The sequence below is a fragment of the Trichechus manatus genome, unplaced genomic scaffold, assembly GCF_000243295.1.
Source record: "Trichechus manatus latirostris isolate Lorelei unplaced genomic scaffold, TriManLat1.0 scaffold00071, whole genome shotgun sequence".
NCBI lineage: Eukaryota > Metazoa > Chordata > Mammalia > Sirenia > Trichechidae > Trichechus > Trichechus manatus.
In genome coordinates, this window is record NW_004444007.1 from 369,156 (window position 1) to 384,821 (window position 15,666).

The 15,666-nt window shown below is 38.2% G+C and overlaps 1 protein-coding gene and 1 non-coding gene across 3 annotated transcripts in view; both read right to left on the reverse strand.

Annotated features, from left to right (window-relative positions):
• Window positions 1–1,318: 1,318 nt before the first annotated feature.
• CUNH4orf54 (chromosome unknown C4orf54 homolog) overlaps window positions 1,319–15,666 on the reverse strand; it is a 28,684-nt gene continuing 14,336 nt past the window's right edge. The window contains exon 2 of one of the 2 annotated variants that reach the window (XM_023734714.1): window positions 1,319–1,437. The gene's annotated coding sequence lies outside the window, so the exon portion shown is untranslated. Of the gene's footprint in view, window positions 1,438–12,664; window positions 14,819–15,666 lie in introns of those variants that run through there. The other variant, XM_023734712.1, reaches the window with a different exon arrangement.
• Window positions 4,700–4,805, reverse strand: LOC111821232 (U6 spliceosomal RNA). Its single transcript, XR_002824676.1, has one exon. It is a non-coding gene; the product is annotated as a U6 spliceosomal RNA (small nuclear RNA).

Below are 15,666 nucleotides of genomic sequence, written 5' to 3' on the forward strand. Positions count from 1 at the left end.
CAGAGGGTTTTCAAGTTTGTAACCTTTTGGAAGCAGATTGCCAGGCCTGTCTTCCAAGGTGCCTGTGGGTGAGTTTGAATCACCAACCTTTTGACCAATAGTCAAGTGCTTAACTGTTTGCGCCACCTAAGGACTCCTATCTCGAGAATATGGATCAATAAATATTACTTAGGAATTCTTACATGTTCCAAAGGAACAAGAAACCTGAAACATAGGACAAACATTAACTCCTTCATAGACAAACAAGATAGAAATTTAAGAGGGATGGAGTAGTATTCCACATTTTGAACTGAGACATTGGAGCCAGAAATACAACTGTAAACCTCACTTGCAGTCCTCTGGCTCTGACCATCCACTTCACGGTTACAAATGGGTGTCCAAACCAGCTTTGCCTTCTACAAAGGTGTTTGTCTGGGAACTGCATGGGTCCCCTGACCTTAATCCACGGGCCACACCTCTGCCCAGTCAGCTGTTTCCCTCGAGCTGTGAGGATTTAGTCTGGTTTGCTTTCTTCTGTGAAGTGCACTGTCACTCTGCGTCACTTGTTGGGGTTCTGCCCATGACAAGCTCGTCTTCTCTGAGCCTGACCACCCTCTGAACCTGACTAATAAAAAATATTGTAAGAGCTAACACTTACTGACTGCTTATTATGTGCCAAGTATTTAATCATTTAATTCTCACGACACCCGTGTTTAGTAGGTAGAATTATTATTCCTATATTATAAGTCAGCACTGTCCAATAGAAATATATGCGCCTCATAGTAACTTTAAATTTCTAGTAATCACTTTAAAAAAGTAAACTGAAATAAATGAAATTAGCTTTAACATGGTATTTTATTTAACCCAAGATATCAAGAATATTATCATATTAGCATGCGACTAACATAAACAATTAATGGGGTATATTACATTTGCATAGAGGATTAGATCTTCAAAATCTGATGTGCATTTTGTATATATAGTACATCTCAGTTTGGACTAGCCACATTTCAAGTGCTTAATAGCCACATATGGCTAGTGGCTACCATATTGTATAGTACAATTAACAGTTGGAGAAACTGAGGCAGAGGAGACATTTAACTTGCCTAAGGTTTTCTCAGCTAGAAAATGGTAGAACCAGGACTCAAACATAGGTAGTGTCATTCCAGAACCTACTTCCTACACCTACTATACCACACTTCCCAGATTTTTTTGGTTTTAAGGATTTTGCTGCCAAGAGAATACAGACAGTAAGTAATGAAAATGACAAAACATTGGACAGCAGCTACAAAGCTTTAAGCTATATTACAAAGTTGTGAGAGTCATTGTCTTTCTCTGCGGTTCTTGAGCTTCTTTCTCTGATGCTATCAGAGGCCCTTGCCCACTCATAGACTCTTGTTTTTCTCTATGCCAAGTGCACCTTCTTCCATGAAGGGTTCTTCATCCCTGGAGGCAGGCCTAAATGTGCAATAACAAATGTGTATTTTTTTGGTAACAGCTTTATTGAGATATAATTCACATGTCATACAGTTCATCCATTTAAAATGTACAATTCAATATTTTTTAGTATATTCAGAGTTGCACAGCTATCACCACAATCAATTTTAGAGCATTTGCATCACCCCTCCCAAAAAAAAACCCATAGTAATCACTTCGAAATCTTCCCATCTCCAAGCCCTAGGCTGCCACTAACTTTCTTTCTATTTCTATAGATTTGCCTATTCTTACATTTCATGCAAATGGAATAATATAACATATGGTCTTTCATGACTGGCCTCTTTTACTTAACAATGTTTTCCAGATTCATCTATGTTGTAGCATGTATCAGTACTTTATTCTTTCTTATGTCTCAGTAATATTCCATTGTATGGATATACCTCATTTTATCCATTCTTCAGTTGATGAACATTTGAGTAGTTTCCATATTTTAGCTATTATGAAGAATGCTGCTATGAACATTCAGGTGTAAATTTTTGTGTGGACACATGGTATAAATGCTGTAAAAGAAATGTGTTCAAAATCCTAAAGGAACATAATGTGGGCACAGATAAAACTTCATCAAGCAGATGACATTTGAGCCAAGCCAAATGATTTCTTTACCTCTACCCCAGCTACAACCAGCCGCTCCTTGGCAACCCTATTGGGCAGTTCTACTCTGTCTTGTAGGGTTGCTATAAGCTGGAATCAACTGGACAGCAACGGGTTTGGGTTTTTGGTTTTACTCAGCTACTACTTAACCAGGGCCCTGGTGGGGCCGTGGTTAAGTGTTTGGCTGCTAACCAAAAGGCCAGCAGTTCGAATCCACCAGCAGCTTCTTGGAAACCCTATGGGGCTATTCTACTCTGTCCTATAGGGGTGCTATGAGTCGGAATCTATCCGATGGCAACTGGTTTGGTTTTTTTTTTAGTTTTACTACTTAACCAGAATCAGCCTCTTTTCTTGGCTATGTATCAGCTTCCTTTATATTCATAACATCTAAAACCCTTAAATGGAGTCTGTTAGCTTCAGCTGGAGCGTGCAGTAGCATTCTCAGAGAGCCTCTGTGCAATTGCGAATCCGATTTGATGAGATTAGAAAAGAATAGCAACATTTAGGTCAATGAAATGACATCATTTGAGGTACTTCAGCTAATCATTTGCCTTCCATCCTGGGATTATTTTTTTTTATCTAGGATGACATTAGTAATCCTTGGCTACCCGCCTAGTAATCAAAGTTTAATTTATTCACAGTTGACTTGGAACATCACAGAAACCTGCAGGCTATTTTCACCCTTCTATTTTTACTAGAAAGATTCCTGCCATAATCTTCTAGGATTACATATAAAAGTTTGGGCATTGTCTTTCCAGAACAGGTTTTAGGCTTTAATTACGTGGTTCCTTTTGTTAGTGAAAGTCAGGCACCTCCATTTTATTTCTGGGTACTCTATTCCCACTTTTATTTATCCTTCTCCCACTCAGTTTGTCTGAAGATTAATCATGTAAACACAGTCATGGAGTAAAAATTTCAGTGTAAGATGAAGATTTCAAATTGTTGAGCTACACATGCTTAAAGGTGTAGAGGTTCTACTATATTCCTTAATTAGGAAAGAAGACATTAGCCTTTTAATGATATCTGGGGGCGGAGGGGGTTCTTGGTGAATTGAATATAAAGCACGTGGATGAGCAGATAACTTCCAAGAATTAAAATTGTTGCTGCTTAACCAGAGTCTTCCAAAATCTCCCTCTACCTTGATTATTTATTTATCAAATACTTTATTCTGAGCTTGTTAGGTGCCATGCACTGCTGTTGGTGCTTTAAGGGTATTAAATAATTTAATTCTCATAACACCACATAAAGTAGGAACTACTACTATATACTCTTTTTGCATGGAAAACTGAAACACAGATTAAATGACTGGTACAAAGTCTCACAGATGGTAAAGGGCAGAGCCAGGATTTAACCTAGAAGTCTGCCTAATTTCAAGCACTTAACCATTGTAGTGTGCTACCTGCCCAACATCAAGTCTGAGCTCCTAAGCTTAGAATTCAGTACTCTCTCCACAGTCAGTTCAACATTGCATTCCAGCTTCATATACCCCCGCCTGCCCTGGCAACACACAGGTTCCCAAACAGACTTACACTCTGTTTCAGGTTATCTGCTCTCATCCCTTCCAGCTCCCATCATATTTCCTCCACGTAGAAGCTGCCATCTGTTGAGATCCCTGCTTCCCAGGTATGTTTATTACATAGACCACTGTCTTAGTTATCTAGTGCTGCTATAACAGAAATACCAGATGTGGATGGCTTTACCAACCAGAAATTTATTATTTCACAGTTTAGGAGGCTAGAAGTCTGAATTTAGGGCACCAGCTCCCAGAGAAAGCTTTCTCTCTCTGTCAATCCTGGGGAAAGGTCCTTGTCATCAATCTTCCCCTGGTCTCAGTGCAGGGACCCCAGGTCTAAAGGTCCACTCCTGACTCATCTGCTCAATTCTCTGTTTTATATCCCAAAAGAGATTGACTCAAGATACAATCTAATCCTGTAGTTTGAGTTCTACCTTATTAATATAACTACCTCTAATCCTGCTTCATTAACATCATAGCGCTCAGGATTTACAACATATAGGATAATCACATCAGACCACAAAATGGTGGACAACCACACAATACTGGGAATACTGGTCTAGTTAAGCTGATACATATATTTGGGAGACACAGTTCAATCCATAACAACCAGCTACTTGGGAATTAACCACACCAGCTTTGATGAGTGTCCTTCTCTGTTGCCTTGTTTTGTTTTGTTTGTTTTTAAATTTACTTTTGTTATGTAAATATCTTCCCAGATAAAGTGTGAGCTTTTCAAGCACAGGGCATGTTCTTCGTATCCTCCATGCAGGACATGGTAAATGGCCAGTAACTATCGAGCTACTCTCTATGATTGCCAGGGTGTTCACAACTTGAACTGCTTTCAGGGTGACCAAAGGATATTTGAAGGGAAAAGATTTCAGTCAGAGCTTCTATAGAAAAGCAATTTATTCTCTCTTCTTGGTATAGTGCTGTTACACTTTGCTCAAAAGAAAAAAATAAAGGGTCAAAACTCGGGCTAGATTAACTTTGCCAAAAAAGAAGAGAAGCGATATTTCTTAAGCACCGTCTTTTGTGTGTGTGTGTGTGTGTGTGTGTGTGCGTGTGCGTGTGATTTAGGTGAAAGTCTACAGAGCAAATTAGTTTCTCATTCAGGAAAAAAATATGGAACGCTTCATGAATTCACGTGTCATCCTTGCACAGGGTCCAGCTAGTCTTCTCTGTATGGCTCAAATTTTAGTGTATGTGCTGCTAAAGCGAGCACAAGCGCCATCTTTTTAAAATGCTCACAAAACCCCTGAGAGATAGGCATGTACTGTCTCCATTATTTTATCATTGAGGAAATGAGGGTTGCTGAGGGAATATCTCTTTGGGGACTAGTGCCCTAACATGGTGGGTCACGAGCAAAGTTCTCTCTTCAGGACGACCTGTCTTCTGCTTCCTTCCAGAAAAGCAGCCAACCAGTGATTGTCTGTGCTCTCTGGCCAAAATTAGAACAAGCACCAGAAGCACCTGGAGGATTTGTTAAAACCGAGATTGTTGCCCCCATCCCCCAAATTTCCAATTCAGCTGAAGGAGGCTGAGAACTTGTACTGAAAAAAATTTTCCCACATGAAGCTGATGCTACTGGTCTGGTTCCCACGCTTCGAGAGTCCGACTCTATAGCAATTTGACCCTGAGAATAAGAAAGACTCTAAAATCACAGGAAAACTGTAAACTAGGAAAAAACTCTAAAAGGTATGAGAGCAAGTTTGTACTGTCTGCTGTGAAATATATAGTTCTACAAATCACAAGGAGCCTCTCATTCCTCCACCATCATGTTAATTTGAAACAAGCGAAGTGCTAAAATATGAGGCTTCTAAGTGGGGTGTTTGCATGGTAGCTCCTCATTAGCGTAGACTATTTCTAAAGAATTGACAACTTAGGTGTGTTGGGGGAGAGGGGAAGGAGTGGGAGGAGGCAAGGGATATCTCAAAATCCCATATGTTGAAAGTCTTAAGAATGCACATGTCATTTATTCAGTAATTCTGCTTAGGAGGAGTTTATCTCAAGGAAATAATCAGAGATGCTTACCAAGATTTATAGTCAAAGACGCTCATTGAAGCATCATTTTGATAGCTCAAAACTATAAAAACTAAATGCTTAAAACTAAGAGATTGGTTAAACATATTATGGTATGGCCATGTGAGGAAATAAAGTCATTGAAAGTCATGTCCTCTAAGAATATTGGAAGATAAGGAGGTAGGTTTATAATATGGTGAAGCAAAAAAAGTAGAATGCAAAATAGCATTTAAAATATTAAATATATTTATGAACACTTATTTTCTAGAGGCAATTTGTATAGTGGGTATCTCTGAGTGATTAAGAATTTTTTTTCATATTTTAAAATATTTCAGTATTTTCCTAATTTATTTAAATGAGTTTGTATTATTATTGTTATAAATAGAAGGTATCCCAATAAATAGATTCAATATTTTTAAGCAACCTATAAAGCAGTGAATTTGAAATTTTCCGAAGCAGAAATGCTGTAACGGAGAGGTATACAGTAGTAGTTAATATTTCTTGAATGCTAACTACAGGCTAGGAGTTTAATACATATTGTCTCATTACAATTCTCACATTCTAATAATATATATAATGTCGAATAATATACTATGCCCAGGCCCAAACCCATTGCTGTCAAGTTGATTCTGACTCGTAGTGACCCTATAGGACAGAGTAGAACTGCCCCATAGGGTTTCTAAGGCTGAAATCTTTATGGAAACAGACGGCCACATCTTTCTCCCGTGGAGCCGCTGGTGAGTTCAAACCACCGACTTCTCAGCAGCCGTGCACTCAACCACTGTGCTACCAGGGCTTCAATATTATAGCATATATATATAATACTGCACATACTAGATCGAATGTGTATAATATATATATGATAATACTGTAATATATTATTATTAAACATATTTTACAGAAAAAAATGATGGAGGCTTGTAGAAGCAAAATTACTTGATGGTAAGGGGTAGAAGTGAGTTTCGAACCTAGGCACATACGACTTGAATCGAATCTGAAGGTATATAAGCTTTTGGAGATATACCATACCATGGACCATCTGCTAATGTGGAAATAACTTCAAGAGGCAGAAAAAAATTTTAGTTTTTGCTATGTGTTTCAATGACTATCTTTTCATCCCATTTCTGTTGGATCACCTCTCTGTCAAAGGGCTTTGATCATGCTGCTTCTCCCCACACTCCTCTCTTATTGCCTTTCAGCAGCTTCCCTGAACCCTGCACAACTGGATAGCTTCTTTCCTTTCAGGCTCTTGCTGTTGCCCTGCTTTTCCTGGTTCTCTTCACACCTAGTTCTCTTTGCTGCTCTGCCCACCCCATGCTGGGTCATTGACATGGATCTTTGTTGTGGCCCTTAGCCAGTTTCCTCTTTCAGTCTCCATGCTTTTGGCAAGGCTTAGACTAGAGAGCTTCATCAGCATATCAGACATTCCCACTGTATTTAAAGCTTCCTGAAATCCTAACCTCTCATGAATCAGAGCACCTGACATATAACAGCCACTCTTTCTTTCCCGAAGAAAATCGGTTCCCTTAACACTGGAGGTGCAACAGTGATTTCTGCCCTACCAGACTTCGACATGTTATCCAATACACCAAAAAGCATTCCAACCAAACTTTGTATTTTCTAAATTCTAGATTCTTGCTAGAATGTTTGGCTGTGCCTACCTAATGCAGTGTAAGCTAGATGACCTCCGAATTCTCTTGAAAAATGTATCTGTTTAAAAACATACCTTAATGAGTATGGTGGTTTTAAAACATGCTCCCCAAATTCGTTGACATTCTTCCCAATGAGAGCCAGGGTCTCTGTTCCTTCCTGTTGAATCTGGGCTCTGTGACTGCTTGTCAAATAGAGTATGGTGAAAGTGATGCTGTGTCAGTTTTTGAGCTAGGTTTTAAGAAACTGGCAGCATCTTCATTCTGTCTCTTAGGATATTCACTGTTAGAACACAGCCCCATGTTTTAAGGAAGCCCAAGTAGTGTATGGAGAGACCCACATGAAGAGGCACTGAAGCTCCTGGCTGTAGTCCCAGCCAAAAACCAACATCAAAGTGACAGTCATGTGAATGAGCCACCTTGGAAGTGGATCCTGCAGTTCCCAGTTGAGCTGCTGTATGAAGCAGAGCCAGTGTTCCAGAGTCCTGCCTAAATTACAGATTCATGAGCTACCCATATGATGTTTGTTGTTTTAAGCAACAGTTTTGGGGAGGAGCCTGTGTGGTGCAAGTGGTTTGTAATTGGCTACTAACCTAAAAGTTGGTGATTCAAACCCAGCCAGTAGCTCTGCAGAAGAAAGGCCTGGGGAACTGCTTCCATAAAGATTACAGCCAAAGAAAATCCACTGGAGCAGTTCTGTAACACATAGGGTCACAATGAGCCAGGGGCCGACTCGACAGCAGCTGACAACAAGTTTTGGGGTGCACTGTTACACAGCACTACATGACTAGAACAATGGGCATGCTTGGTTATGAAGGGGAGCTCTTCTGGACATAGCTTAGTGGGTCTGCACTAGCAAGGCATCATTAGGTGATTAAATTGCTCCACGTAAGAATTAACAGGAAACTGGAGGGTTGGGAGTCCGCAAGTTAGGGAGCAGAGGATGTAGAGGGTGAAATAAGGAAAAGGGCTCTGACAATAGGAAGAATGGCTAGAGGACAAATGGCTTTAACAAGTGCAAATTATCTAGTGATCAAATGGGACTATCAAAGAACAAGGAAGTCAATGGCTCTGGTTTAAACTGCTTGCTAATGCAGCTGGATGCCATGTTATAGACCACCTCCTAATCTCCACCCCATTTATCCTACATCTTCAGCAAAATCCTGCCATACCTATAGCCTTGAGTCTGGAATACTCAGGATTGGGTGGGTGTGCTTAATGAAAGCTGGTGGGGCAATAAAACATAGGGAAGAACAGCACTCATGGAGGCAAAATGGAGAGTAGTGTTTGAGAGTTAATTCACTGGAACAAGAGCTGGAAGCCAGAAGTAACTTAGGAAATGCCTGGAACCTCCCTCAACTTTCTTTCTTGCCCTACAACTTAAGGTTTATAGTTACATCAGGTGATTAGTGATTGACTTAAGAGACAAGTTACAGCGTTGAATCTCATTATTCAGTAGGTCTCCAAAATACGTGCCCTCTTATATGTAGTTTTTGAAGGGAATAATCCAAATTACTATTACAGGCCTCCATGGCTTTTATTGTCTCGGTTGCTCTTTGGGGTCAACATAGCATCACACACATTGGTGGGTTCTCCTCACAATGCTGCTTAATGACACAAGTGATCAGATTCCTTAGGTTCACTGGGTGAAATTCTCCGGTGACACCCAGACCAGATTTCTCACCTCCGGAACTATAAGATCGTAAGTTTGTGTTGTTTTAAGCCAGTAAGTTTGGAGTAATTTGTTATGGCAGCTATAGAAAACTAACATTACCTGTATGTGAAACAGTAACAAAGAGTTGTTGTTTGCTGCTGCCGAGTCAGCCCCCGACTCGTGATGTCTTCATGTACAACAAGGAAAATGCTGCATCATCCTATACCATCCCCATGATAGGGTACACATAGGACTGTTGTGATCTATAGGGTTTTCATTGGTTGAATTTTGGAAGTAGATTGCCAAGCCTTTTTTCCTTGTCTGTCTTAGTCTAGAAGCTCCGCTGAAACCTATTCAGCATCATAGCAACACGCAAGCCTCCACTGACAGATGGGTGGTGGCTGTGCAAATCGAACTCAGGTCTGCCATATGGAAGGCAAGAGTTCTACCGCTGAACCACCAGTGACTCTAATAAAGAGTATTTTAGTTAAAGGAAGCATTTAAACTAGATGCCAAAAGAAAGTGAGAATACCCAAAGCTTGTTTTTTTTTTTTTTAATTTAAAATAATGACAAACAATGCATGTTTTCTTCGCAGTTACTTTTAATGGAAAAAAACAACCTTTCAAAACAGTCAAAATAAAAGATCATTACACAAGATTGCACAATCGTTTGCAAATGCTGGCCATTAAAGGCAAGTAGGTGGAGCATTGGTTAAGCGCTCAGCTGCTAACCGAAAAGTCGGCAGTTCAGATATAGATTTATTATAGCCTTGGAAACCCTACGGGGCAGTTCCACTCTGTTCTATAGGGTTGCTATGAGTCACAATTGACTCGACGGCAGTGAGTTTGGTTTTGGTTTTAGGCTAGTCTCATAGAATACTTGTCTAAATAGTTTTCTCCATATGCGATACACTGATAATGCAATTCTCAGAACTGTTAGGCTAAATTCGAAATCCACCTTGGCCAAGCTCACTGCATTCTATAATATAATCACATCAGACCTCAGGCCAGAATGTTTCCACCAAGAATTCTATGTTGAGAGTAGTTTAAATGTTTACATTCTTTTCATTTACCTCTGACATTTTTCCATAGTCAGGGATAAAATTCAGCATTATTCAATGTCCTTCTCATTTATCACACAATTTACTCTACTTTATTCATACCTAACTTCCACAGTCTTCACATTCTTTTCAACCACCACTGTCTTTACTGTACATCATATGAGTTATAAGTAAATATAGAAACCCACATCTTCAGAGTGGGGAGGAAAAGAAAGGACCGCTTGCTAGGAAATCGATCCAAGAATGGTACATTATTTTCAGGGAGCCCTGGGAAAGGCTTTTTGCCATTACCACTAGCTTGTGAAAGCACTTATGCAACTTAAAAAAAGAAAAAAAAAAATCAAATTAGAACTCTGTGTGTGTGTTTTTAATTCTGCACCATTATGAATTAAACAGGAATCCAATGATGTGGTATAGTTGCAACATGAAACACTAAATATTAACAGCTTACAAATGTTAAGGTTCAGTTTTATTCTGGAACACGGGGCACACAAACAAGTTCATTTTTCAGAATCTTCACCTGCACCTAGTAATCACATGTGTCATAGATGGACACTTTTTTCCCCCCAGAAGATGAGACTCTGAAATTCTGACTAGATTCAAACCCAAGGCACCATTTAGGAAATGCTACATGCTTCGCTAATGATTTTATGCACACGTGAAGTCTGCTTAGGACCCTGAAGTGAGTTAAGAATATATAAGCAATCTACTGAAAATATATACCACATATATGTATATATCATCTTAGAAATTATGTAAAAGCCTAACATATTTTATGAATTTGATCTTTATAAGTAGTTTTCTAAAACAACAAACTTACACAGAAATTTTTCCCCTCAACAGTACTGATAAAATACAGGGCACCTTTTTCTTTCAAGTATTTGGGTAAAATAGTATACCCTGAGAATTTGGGGGTGCAAACCTACACCTTGTAAACTGTAGAATGAAACTCCTCAAGCACCACATAGGAAAATGTATACCATGATAGTTTTTAAACACAGAGACTATTATTGTATGTGTCTTCCCATGCCCATATACATACGTACTATGAGACCACAGTCAATCTATTTAGGAATTAATACTGTCCTGCAGTCCAAAATATTATTTCAGGTAGCATGAGCATTCAGTTTGTAGCAAACACAGACTTTCATTTCTACAAAGTATGAAAACAATTAAAATGCATTAAATCTTTTTAAGAGGCAAGAATGATAAAATCAAATCAGAAATTAAGAAAAAAAAGATATTTACTACTGATATAAGGATGAATTTGAAATGTATGTTAACATTTGAGATTTACTATAAAGATGTCAAACTGTCATTTGTTTTAGCTTATTTACTCAGCGATAAACAGAAATACAGACAGCCTATTCACTAAGCCACTGTCTGCATATTGGGGCCTCATTTAACCCTGAGGGCAATGTCAGTGAATGCTTTTAAAAATACATATTCTGGTGAACTAAAAATTCATATTGGTTACAAACATGTTCAGTTTTCCAGAAACAATTCAAATGGGGGCATATTTCAACCTGACCATTTTATCAACAGAGAAAAAAGGAAATGGGTCAAGGTTTCTACCCACAATGCCTTTGGTTGCTCTGGGAAAGTAAGCCACACTTGTAAGCCTGAGAGGAAATGGCAAAAACTAGACTCTGCAATTCTGATTAGATTCTAGTTCAAGGCACCATGCTTTATCAATAGATTTATGCACATAAAACATAAGGGGGAAGTTCAGTAGCTAAAAAGACATTGTTGGAGTAATAATTTAATGGGTCAGAAGGCTTCATAGACTCTTATTCCACTTAACTTTGGTTGAAGAAGGAAGGGCATAACCACTGCATTCAAATATCAGTGCAACCTCAAGAAATGACAAAACAACAAAATTGAGGATTTAGATTTACCTCATTCCTATGAAAATACTCTCCCTAACACTTGAGGTAGTAAATGGCCTAGCAGCTTTGTATGGTTTGATGAAATACAGAACCATAAAATTAACAATAGGTGATGTGGTATTCATAGATCATTACTTTTATGTTTTTAACCACTTGGACATTCACTACATCCTTGGCTACTTCTCAGAGGATATGGCCTCTCTGAGATGAAAAGTTCTCCTTTTTTCCCAGTTTCTGTCCTAGTTGACCTCAATGTGAGAACTTAAGGCTCAGATCTGCTGATGATAAATATTGATGAATACCTTATGGGGCCACCAGAGTCTTTGTAGATAAGTACTCCACCACATTTTCTAAGGAAGGAGGTATTTGCCTTTTTGAAGAGTTGGTAAACAGTTGACCACTTGTTGTTAGATTGTTAGGTGCCATCGAGTTAGTTCCAACTCATAGTGACCCCCCGTACAACAGAATGAATGCTATGCAGTCCTGTGCCATCCTCACAATCGTTGCTGTGCTTGAGCCCGTCCTTGCAGTCATTATGTCAATCCATCTCATTGAGGGTCTTCCTCTCTTTCACTGACCCTCTACTTTACCAAGCATGAAGTCCTTCTCCAGGGACTGATCCCTCCTGATAACATGCCCAAAGTAGGTGAGATGAAGTCTCACCATCCTTGCTACTAAGGAGCATTCTGGCTGTACTTCTTCCAAGACAGATTTGTTTGTTCTTATGGCAGTCCATGGTATATTCAATATTCTTCACCAACACCATAATTCCAAGGCATCATTTCTTCTTTGGTCTTCCATATTCATTGTCCAGCTTTTGCATGCGTATGAGGTGACTGAAAATACTTGGGTCAAGCGCACCTTAGTCCTTAAAGTGATATCTTTCCTTTTTACCACTGTAAAGAGCCCTCTTGAAGCAGATTTGCTCAATGCAATACATCATTTGATTTCTTGACTGCTGTTCCCATGGGCATTGATTGTGCATCCAAGTAAAATGAAACCTAAGTAAAAGTCACACGTTGTTTTACACCTGTCTCATGAGTTCTGGTACCATCCATTCCAAATCTTACATAAGTTTCACCAGACAAGTTCAAGTACTTGAGATATCATGGTGCCACTTGAGTATTACAGGTTTGAGATCCCTGAAATGAATTCTACTTTCTTGTTTCAGTATGAAGTGGCTTCATATCCAGTTTATATGAGTAGAGGAAGCACTACGGCCATGAGAGAAGTTTCCCAGTTATGAAAAATTAAGTAACTCCTGGGGTGGATCTGTAGATGAATCCGGCTGAGAAGAGCTCTATGATAAAGGCACAGCACTTTCCTTCCACAATCTAGCACAAGGGCATCTTTTCCATACGTGTTTCATACAGACTATAACTACATTTCATAGTTCAACAGGCCAATGATTGAATTGTGACCCTTTCCCTTTACTCAACAGAACTTCTTTCTAGAGTAAGAATCCTTTAAGGAAGGCCTTGAAAGTGAAATTGAGTTATTTGTAAAGAGTCTGACTGATATGGGAAGCATAACTACAAAGTAATGAGAGTAAATAAACCTTACAAAAATAAGTCTCATTGTTTTATACTTATACCCTCTGTCATGAACAGCGTGTAATTCTGTGGCTTCAAGAAGCAATTATTAAGCAGAAACCAAATATTGCTGATAATTAAAATCAAAATATGCCCTTTTAAAATTACCAGAATGCTTTATATTTGAACAAGTAAATAAAAGGAAATTCCTTAAAGAAAGCCGAGGAGAACCTTCAAGTTATTAATTTAACAAAGTAATTAAGAAACAAATCAACGTAACATTTTGATTATGACAAACTAAATATTTATCCATTGAATCAACTCTTCAAGACTCACTGTGAACACTCACCAAAACAACCTTCAGAATTGGGTTACAACTGAGGCAGAATTAAATATCAATGAAAAATTCCATAAATTGGATTCTCTACAGCTCTTAAAATTTGCCTTATAAGGAGTAAGTGCTTATAACTCCAGGTTACTACTATGGGTACTGGTAGGGCTAAAGTGATTCAGAGCCACTGAAATACGTTCACCTTCCGCTGTCCTGCCCCAAACGGTTCACTCTTGAGACTCCAAACAGTCTGTGAAAGACAGGAGTATGCAACTATGGGGAGAATTATGGAAGAAAAAAAAAAATGTTCTACACTTGTAACAAAGATTGGATTCTTAAAGGGAAATAGATATATTATACCTTTCTGAGACTAAGACATTAATTTTAAATGCAATCACTGCATTTCTAGTATTTTAAGCCATTCTATTTTAAGGCTACAAATACTGTCTTGGCATTGTACAAGTGAGAAAATTAAAACAAAACACAAAAGTTAAAACCACTCTTCTTCACAATCACATTTGAAATCAGGCCAAACCCAATAAAAGAACATGGAGAACATAACCAACAGGATGACTAGGTTTGGCTGGTATATAATTCAAAGTGTAAGTTCATCATGTTTAAAATCCAGATACATGCTACAGCTCTGCCAGCTAGTCCTGATATACTTCTAGAACCAATAAGGAGATTTGTGATCCAAATTATCAATTTGCTGACTTGGTTTACAATAGTAGAGCAGAACCAATTCCATTCTGTTGTATGTTTTGATTGAACTATGTGAACACTTAAGAGATTTTTGCCTAGTCACAAGTGCAGGAGGGAGAGAGGTGAAAAGATAGCTTACATCCTGTATTAAAGTATAAAAAGAAATAGTTTTACAAGGGGAAAAATGTAACCATTCAATTAGCTTTGTAAAAATAAAATAACACAAACTGCCCTAATATGGTTGTTCAGGAAAATATTAGAAGCTTAAACACACTTGGTTTATAAGAAGCACAAACTAAAAATAATAAATGTAGAGGAAGTTTTTCAGGTGAATTCTTAAAGTTGTTACAATGCAACTTTTAGATTAAAGAAGAGTAGTCCATCTTTCTGTCTTGCTCCTATAAAAGAACATAGTCAAAGAGAAGATTGTTAGTTCTAAAAGCAAATCTCATTTTTAAAGAATCAAGAAAACTGTTAAAATATATTTAACTATTTGGCTAACTTCACTATTAATAATGTTAAATTCACATTTTAAACGTGTTTGGTTAGCAAATGAGTTTCTGAACCTTTCAGGCATTACATTGACTTAAAGAAAGTGCTCAAAGTGGAACCTCTCTTTGGAGTTTAATCTAATTTTGGTAAGATTTATGTATTGTCATTACTTTGTAGTTATGCTTCCCATATCAGTTAGACTCTTTACAAATAACTCAATTTCACTTTCAAGATTTAACAGAGTTAAATCTAATCAACTATTTAAAAATGATTTTAAAGTTAAATGCTTAACCCAAAACCCATTGCCATTGAGTCTATTCTGACTCATAGGGACCCTATAGGACAGAGTAGAACTGCTCCACAGGGTTTCCACGCTATAATCTTTTCCGAAGCAGGCTGCCACATCTTTCTCCCACAAAGTGGCTGGTGGGTTTCAACCACCTATCTTTCAGTCAGTAGCTAAGCTGTTTTAACCAGAACACCACCAGGGCTCCTTAGTTAAATACTTAGTTTCATTGAAATAATTCATAGCAGGGACAAAACCAAATAATAGATCTGTTCCTAAAATTAGCATGTAGAAATGATATTTAAACTAAATTAAAACATTTGGAATTTACCATGCGTAATCTAATTAAATATGAGTAAACTCTATACTGAGAATTCTTGTAAAGCAAATGACCACTACTTAAATGATCTGTAATTTCACATAGTGGGTTTTGTGTAAAATGAGATATACTGGTTAGAGTCCATAAGT